The sequence below is a fragment of the Epinephelus moara genome, chromosome 8 (assembly GCF_006386435.1).
Source record: "Epinephelus moara isolate mb chromosome 8, YSFRI_EMoa_1.0, whole genome shotgun sequence".
NCBI classification, from domain to species: domain Eukaryota; kingdom Metazoa; phylum Chordata; class Actinopteri; order Perciformes; family Serranidae; genus Epinephelus; species Epinephelus moara.
Window position 1 is genome coordinate 34,105,486 of NC_065513.1, and position 7,401 is coordinate 34,112,886.

Consider the following 7,401-nt stretch of genomic DNA (forward strand, 5'->3'; position numbering starts at 1 on the left):
GGCCAGCACAGTTTGTCAAGTCCTTTAACACTTGTCTGTCCACGTCCTCTGAGAGTGACTCGATCCTACTCGTCACCGTTGCAGGGCCAAGGGGTACACCACGGAGTGCAGTTTTGATTTCTTTGTGTTTGAAGTCGCTGAAGACCGTCTCTGCTGTAATGGCCATTGCTTCCTTACCTAAATCTCCATCTGTAAAGGGCTTCTTGTGTTTAGCCAAAAGGTGACTTACACGAAATGATACTTCAGCTGCAGCCTTATTTTGAGAAGCAGGTTTAGTGAAAAGTGATTGCTGGGCCTTCAACCCCGATTTCAGCTCGTCAACTTTCCTTGCACGGATTGTGCTCTTCGGCGGGTAGCCGTCTTTGAATTTCTGGTGGTTGGTGTTTCAGTTTTTCTCTTTAACACAGTGCTTGTGTTTGGTGGCATAACATACGTACACACTTGTCTTTCACCAAGCTAAACAAAAATTCCTCTTCCCATTCTGGATGGAAATGATACATTTTCGCCTTCTTATGCGAGCCCTCTGCCTTGCTAGCTAGCTCCTTCGTCTCACTGTATGCGTCTAAGTGACTGTGTGCACTTGTGTCAATCACGCGACTGTGTGCGTGTACGTCACGTAGAGGTCACTAATATTCTCTTATCTCATTGGTCACTTTGATGCAGTGTCTATGACACTGCAAATAGCTGGATCAAGAGAGAGGCGCTTGCAAAACAGAAAATTAATATTGCGGGTGTAGGCTATTTGTGTATTTCTTAAGCTATTTTTCTATTATTTTGGAGAGCTACAGGAAAAGTCTCAAAGATCTACCAGTAGATCGCGATCAACGGGTTGGCGACCTCTGCCTTACCCCATACCCGAATGATAGCAGGTGTTTTCAGACCTTTATCTAGTGCTGACACAGCGCTGTGCAGATAGGTCTGGCTATGCTAAACGGAGCTGGTATTGCTTGTTCAATTAATATTTAATGACAATAAAGATAATCAGTGAATATCTTGTACTTTTCTGTGCTAGGAGCACAGGTCGTAAACCTAAAGTCCTGCATGTGTCCAAAATGTTGGCCCAAGTGTGACAGAAAAGTGTTTTCAGCCCAAACTTAAAGCTGTTGTATATAGTCTCGCTTGCACTCAATTTTAATTTTCCCTTTTTTCTGTCTCTTTAAGAACAAAGTCTTTATTAGTATTTTTCTATCTCTCTACTGTGGTGACAAAATCTATAGTTTAAAATTTCTGTTTTCTGATTAATTGCTGTGACCATTCCAGTACACACATCGAAGACAAGAGGCAGTCAGAGCGAGCTCATATGAAGGAAAAAATAATTACAGTATTCCTTCATATAAACCCACCCACACACACACACACACACACACACACACACAGAAACACACACACATCTTGACATTGATGTCTTTGAAATAGGACACAGTTCACTTAGCTGTAACAGTAATCAGCCATGAGCTTTTCTCCCTGGGGTTTCCCCCTTTGAGATGCAGGGGCTGCACTCCACCAAGTGTGTGTGTGTGTGTGTACAGCTTATACTGTACGCATATGTACATGTGCATCTGTGTGTGTGTGTGTGTGTGTGTGTGTGTGTGTGTGTGTGTGTGTGTGTGACTCCTACCTATGTGCGCATGTAACCTTGAAATCATTGTGACGTGATCCTTTTTTTAGGTATATTCAATACCACTACATCCTTTCCTTTCACCGTCCCTCCTCCCTCCATCTCTTTTTCTTTTTTTCAGCTCCCCTCTCGTCTTAAATAAGTCATTCTCTCATTGAAGAGTCCTCTTGTCCATCTCTTGTCCTCTCCTCAGCTGCTGTTGACACTTCTATCTGCCTGTCTACGTCTCTTTTCTTCTCCATGTATTACCGTTTATCTGTCAGTTTCTCTTACTCCCTGCCTCTTTCTCTTCACTTTCTTTCCCTCTCAATGTCACTCTATGACATTGTCATGAATTGGCAGTTTCTTTTTTTTTTCTCTTGCTGCTAATTCAATTAACAAGATGCCATCTCCCCAATTAAGCTTTCCAATTACCGCCCCGCTCTCGGTCCGAATGAGAGTTGTCCCCCATTTGGTGAAGGTTTTTCTTTGTGCTGGAAGTTGAATTGAAATGGACTTGCAGCCTGTGAGATAAGACCTGCTCATCATCATCAAAAAAAAAGAGAGAAACTGTTTAAAAAATGTTCACCGCTCACTCACTCTGATTGCTCTTGCTCATTACTGTGTCCGTCTGTTTGGTTCCACTTTACCCTGACCTCATTCAGATGTACCATCCTGTGCATTGATCTGCGGAAAGATGTAATGACACAATTACATAAAATCAAAAGAGAAAAGCAAAGAAACCCTCTGACCCAATGTAAAAAAAAGTGTACACTGTGAATAAATGTAATCACATATAACACAGTTTAAAGAAAATCTACAAGTGTTGCCATTCAATGCTGCTCCATGAGGAGCCAGCTATCATTCATTTTCACTGTGTAAGAAAAATATCCCATTGACCTTCCAGCAGTTTTTCTGTTTTTTGTCGACATTTATCAAATGGCCATGTCAAAAAAGAGGAGGCAAATAATAAAACAGGAATATAAAGGTGTAAAATTGTACATTCACAAGTGTCTGAAAATGTGAGGCTCTTTATCCGGCTTTAATGAAACTAAATCATGATGTGGTAGAAAGACAGGCCTCGATTCAGCCCATTCTGAATACTCTGTTTCCAGCTTTGTTATGTCTCTGGGCTGGCGATAGCTGTGGCTGGAGGGGTTATGTTTTCAGGTTGTCCGTCCATCCATCTGTGTCACAGCTGACTGAAGCAGGCAGGTGAGGAAGAGATACTTTCATTGATGATACCAGGCGAACAGGCGGGAACAAACAGCAGGAAAAACCAAGAAACCACAAGGGAACATGAGCAGGTAATCTGGCAAAGGAAAAGGAAGTAGAGGTATAAAGTATAAGGTGTAAGTAGAAGACACTAACTGAGGAAGTGAGAACAGGTGAGGAGACTACAGGACTACTCATGGACAGGTAAAACTAATGAGGGCGGGGCAGACAATGAAAAAGGCGGGAAAACACAGAAAGACAGGAAGTAAAACCAGACGTGAAGAAAGAACATACCAAATAAGACAGGATGCGGACTAAACATGAAAGAAAACATGAAATAAGCAAAAACACGAACAGAGCACCCCATAAACAAAGTCCAAAAGATAATAGGCGACACACAGAAAAACCAGGGTCATGACAGTCTGTCCCATGCTTGTAAACATAATATGTTAAGAACACTTTAAGGGAATTTGGCACAAACATCCCATTAGACTCACAATAGACTTAATAGAATTTGGTGGTCAAACCTCAAAGATCACTTTGATCTCAAAAACACTTTCTGGCCATAACTCTAGAATTCATACGCTAATTATTACATAATTTCACAGAAATGTCTAACAGTATGAAATTATAAAGTGATGGCATTTTATATCCAAAAGGTCAAAGGTCAGCTTCACTGTCACATCATAACGTTCTGCAAAAATGCTTTTCTGGCCATTATTCAACGTCATAACTCAGGAACAGAAGGAGAGACATCTGGTCAGGTACTGAATTAGTGACACTAATCCTGGGTGTGCACCTTGAAACTGAGCTGATTGTTTAGATCCTCTGTGCTGCTTGGATGAGGATGTGTGTGACGCATCAACGTTTTAAAATATGTACCTTGTTTGCAGCAACATCCATATTTGAAACATTGTCAGTGGTCGTGGCTACTTATGAGTCTGAACATGACTGGTTTGTGAAAGCACACAACAATGTGCATTAATTCTAGATTTTTTTACTTTTAGGACAAGCTGATGTCAGCTCACTTCTTCATAAGATCATCTGCATCAGGCAAGCAACTGCAAGTGTGGCCTACACTGCTGCATGTAGCTCCATGCTAACATCAGGGAATCATAATCTTGGTTGCTGATGTTGTTCATTCTTCCCCGTGTTTAGATCATATTCCTGTAGAAACATTTCCGGTTGTGTTAAAAAGCCTTTTATTGGTCATTTGTCATGGTTGAAAGTCTTTGTTACAGTCGTTCCCCACATTGCAATGACAGTACAGAGATGTCAAGATATGGAAGACAGAGAAACGCTGATCAATCAATGCAGACTGGGCTTTTTCAGAGACAGACGCTAAAATGGAGCATTTCAGACAGAGGGTGAATACAGTTGTTCCAGCACAGACAGTACAAGGAAAATAAAGTGTTTTTTGAACATTAAAGCATGTAAACATGTTGTAGTAGAAAGCCAAAATACAATAATGAACCTGGAAAGTGTAATAGATCCTCTTTAATCTTTAACAATGCAGTTGTTGGGTTTTATAAGCTTATCATGTTTATGTTAAACCTTTATCTGAACTCCAGCTCTCATCAGAGTTTTAGTGAGTCGAAGTATAAATCTGCATTAAACAAAAATACTTTAATATAGTATAAGAATGTAAAAATGGTACTGAAGTACAGTGCTTGAGTAAATCTGCTTCACTTAATACAAGTTGCCGAATATTCCCTCATATGCCCCACCAACCTCTAATGTCTCAAAGCTGTATAATGCTGTAACAGTTTGTCTTTTTAATGTTGTGATTTGTCAAAGTTACAGACACTGGTTATTAACAGAAATCTGTAGAACTTGTTCAAGTAAAGAAAAAGGCAGCTTACCGATAGGAAGCCAGAGAGCTGTTATAACTCTTTCAAATAAACAGATAATTAATGAGGACTACATGTCATCGACACAAATGTGCCATGGGACATGGGCCGGGCACTATTGTTGTTATTTTGGTGGAGGTGAGGCAACGTCTACCTTTCAACCTTGATTATCTTTGGTGTTTGTCAGAGTAACACTGTAGAAACCAGCAGCAGGTGCAGAGAGCTGATTAGAATCTGGCACAGTCACATGATGATGACTCATCGAAACACATGCGAGACGAGGAGGAAGAGGAAGCGGAGGGCAGGACCAAATCATCAGCTTCTCTCTCTATCTCACCCGATCTCTCTCATGACTTTGTCAAAAGGCACACAGATTAAGAAAAACAGCGCTAATTAAAACTTTTGTATAAAACTGAATCTAATTGAGCAGGCTGATTAAGTAGCTTTTCAGATGTACGCAAGGCCATCGACGTGCCAGAGCTACGAGCAAGGGTAAAAACTGCATCAGCTTGGATGGGATCTGAGGTTGTCAAAACATGGCCCAATTAAAAAAGTTAATTCATTAAAACTTGCTGGACTTGTAGACAGACCTGCAAGATGACTGATTTATCTGATGTTTATTTCAGCACAGCTCCTATTCAGTTTTTTTTTTTTTTTTTATCTGAGCAGCTCCGTGTCCTTGCTCTGACAGAAAGGGATGAAAATGCTGTACTTCTCAGCAATTTAATGTGTGGTCTAATTAAGATGTTAAGAATATACTGGGCTCGCAGACATGTAAGATTACTTCTGCGTTGTGCAGCGGCAGCCATTTTAGTCCACCTTGAAGCATTTATCGCATCTATCTGACGTGATTGCCACAGAAAGGTCTTTCTTGGCTCGTATGCAGGAGTGCTAAATTGGAGTATTTTTGTTGATTAAAGCAAAGTGTAGCAGAAGATCAGCAAGTGTGCAGTGAGCAGCATAAGTTTGCTACAGCCACTTGTTTTTCTCTGGGGTTTGTAGAGCTGTTTGCACCAGCTGCTTCCATCCATCCATTTTCAACCGCCCATCCAAAGCCGGGTCATGAGGGCAGAAAGCTGAGCAAAGCACCCCAGACGTCCCTCTCTCCATCAATGCTTTCCAGCTCCTCCTGGGGGACCCCAAGGCGTTCCCAGGCCAGACGAGATATATTATCCCTCCAGTGTGTTCTGGGTCTACCAACCAGGCCTGCCACCAGTTGGATGTGCCCAGGACACCTCTAACGGGAGGTGTGCAGGAGGCATCCTGACCATATGCCCGAATCACTTCAGCTGACCCCTTTCGCCGTGAAGGAGCAGTGGCTCTACTCCGAGCTCCCTCTGGATGTCCAGGCCCCTTACCCTATCTTTAAGGCTGAGCCCAGTCACCCTTTGGAGAAAACTAATTTCGCCTGCTTGTATCTGCGACTTCTTCCCCGGGGCCCCCCTCTGGAGCCAGACCTGGAAGGGGCGTTCGCCAGCGAGTGTCTGGTGGCCGGGTCTTTGGCCATGGAGCCCACTCAGCGTCAGCCCAAATGAATGAAATGGAGCTGCCGCCCTGTGGGCACACCACCTGCAAGGACTGGCATCCAGTCCTGGTGCATTTTGTGTTAGATTAAGTTTTGGTGTAAAATACCCACATTTGGTGGCACAAAAGCCACTGGAGACAAAGCAGCAGGTGTCTGAAAAAACACCCACATTTGGGGGCATAATTGTCACTGAAAATGCAGCGATGTGTGGCTAAAAAACACCCACCTTTGGGGCAGAAATGCTGCCGGAATCGCTGGAAACACCACTGAAAATACAGCTGGAAATGCAGCTGCAAACACCATGGAAAACACCATGTTTGGGGGCACAAATGTAGCTGGAAACACTGCAATTTGTTGCTAAAAAACTCCCACATCTGATGACACAAACACCACTGGAAACACTGGAATGTGTGCTAAAAAACTCCCACATGTGGGGGCACAAACCTGCTGGAAATGCTGCTGGAAACACCATGGAAATGCTGCTGGGAACGCTGCAGTATCACTAAAAACACCCACGTCTGGGGGCCCAAACACAGCAGGAAACACTTCAATCTGTTGCTAAAAAGCTCCCACATTTGGGGGCACAAATACCACCGGAAACACCAGGATGTGTCACTAAAAAAGACCCATATTTGGGGGCATAAACTCCACTGAAAATGCTGTGATGAGTTGCTAAAAAACACCCACGTCTTGGGGCACAAACTCTGCTGGAAATTCCACTGGAAACACCACTGAAAATGTCACTGGAATCAGTGCAATGTTGCTAAAAATACCCATGTTTGGGGGCCCAGAAGCAGCCAGAAGCACTAAAAAAGACCCACTTGGGGGCCACTAACGCCACTGTAAATACTGCGATGAGTCACAAAAAGAAAACCCATGTCTGGAGGCACAAATGTCACCAGAAGCGTTACAACCAGTGTTGCTGTTAGTTGGTCTCAAACAGTGGTCTGCACTGGTCCGCAGCTTGGCAGCCATCTCTTCTAGATATCATGCCATCCACCACCCCCTCCACCTCCTAATGACAAAACTAGCCAATATGCATGTCCGAACATAACAAGAACCACAGCTGTTTAATAGCTAATAGCTAATGCCTATTTAATAAAAGGATAACATTTGAACCAGGTGAAATAAAACAAAGTCAGACCCACATTTACAATGCAGTGACTGTTAAGGTTAAACTTGAAATAACTGATTTTTATGGCCACTTGGGGGCA